The following is a 1305-nucleotide window of genomic DNA, read 5'->3' on the forward strand; positions in this document are numbered from 1 at the left end:
AGCCGAGTCCTGTTCTTTCCAGCGAGGCCTCATGTCCCAGTGTTCCCATAGTCTTCCAAGGTAGTGCTACCAGCAGGCAACCAACTGTCCAAACACAAGCCAGCGGGTGCATGTCACATCCGAGCCTCAAAATCACAATGTGCTTTAATGAACTTTATACCTCAGACAATTATACAATACTATCTCATTTTGTTAGCTGTGTATGCACACAATTCCTTTAAAATAAGTAAGTTTTCCCTCCAAACAAATGTGCACGGACAAATTAGAAAGCCGAATCCAGAAAGCTGAAGCAAAAGGATGACTGTGAGTTCAAGGCCATCCTGAATCTGTAGCGGTTCAGCCACTAACGAGACTCTGTCTCAAGAACATAAGAACACAAAGCCGCAAGGCCCTGGCTGAGATCCCCAGGACGCCGAGAAATGGAAAACCATGAAAACCTGAAAGGGTAAGGCATAACTGTAACCAGGGAGATACTCACTGCGAAACTCTGTTACACAGACACCCACTCACATAACTGTACCACTCAGAACATCTTAGCTATCATGTTTAAGATTATATATTTCATCTTTTCCTATGTCATCAAATAAACTAAGGCCTTCCAGCTAATGGTCACGGTCTCACAACATTTCACTGAATGAGTATACTACAATCTATAGGGGTGATGCGTGTGCTTCAGCACACACACACACACACACACACACACACACACACACACAATGGCTTTGGGTGCACACCACATCCACCTGTGGAGTCCTGCCCGAGGCTGTAGCTTCTGTCTCTTCCTAGACTCTAAGTCTGAATCATAACTGTTTTTCTGAAGGTGACTCCACCAGCCAGTGTAGAAGCCAGGACTACAGGGAGCAGCCCTGCCCTACGTGTGCCTTTGGTCACTGAGTCCCCTTCCCCTATCAACAGCACTGGGAAGTGGAGGGAGAGTGCGCAGCTAGGAAAGCTGATTCCTGCATTGCTATAATCCTGCTGTGTGGCTGTCACAGAACTGTGTAAGCACTCTGAAACATAACTAACGGAGCTATAGTGTGGCCACCACCAGAACCGTGGAAGTAAATCGAAGACCTCCTAAACAGCTCTGGGAACTGCATTCTAACAACCTCCACTTTTGAATGCATTGCTCCGTGAGGAAGACCTACAGGCGAGACCATTTCTCTCAGCAATATGGAAACATCGGCCTTACCACATTGGACCTGCCTGTAGGGAGTGAAGGCTTTGCTGAAGTTCCTGTTACGGCAGAGCTCAGCTTCTTCAATTGGCCAGATTACCATGATCCCCACAGCACAGCACAGCACA

Source organism: Mus caroli, chromosome 8 (assembly GCF_900094665.2).
Source record: "Mus caroli chromosome 8, CAROLI_EIJ_v1.1, whole genome shotgun sequence".
In the NCBI taxonomy this organism is placed as follows: Eukaryota; Metazoa; Chordata; class Mammalia; order Rodentia; family Muridae; genus Mus; species Mus caroli.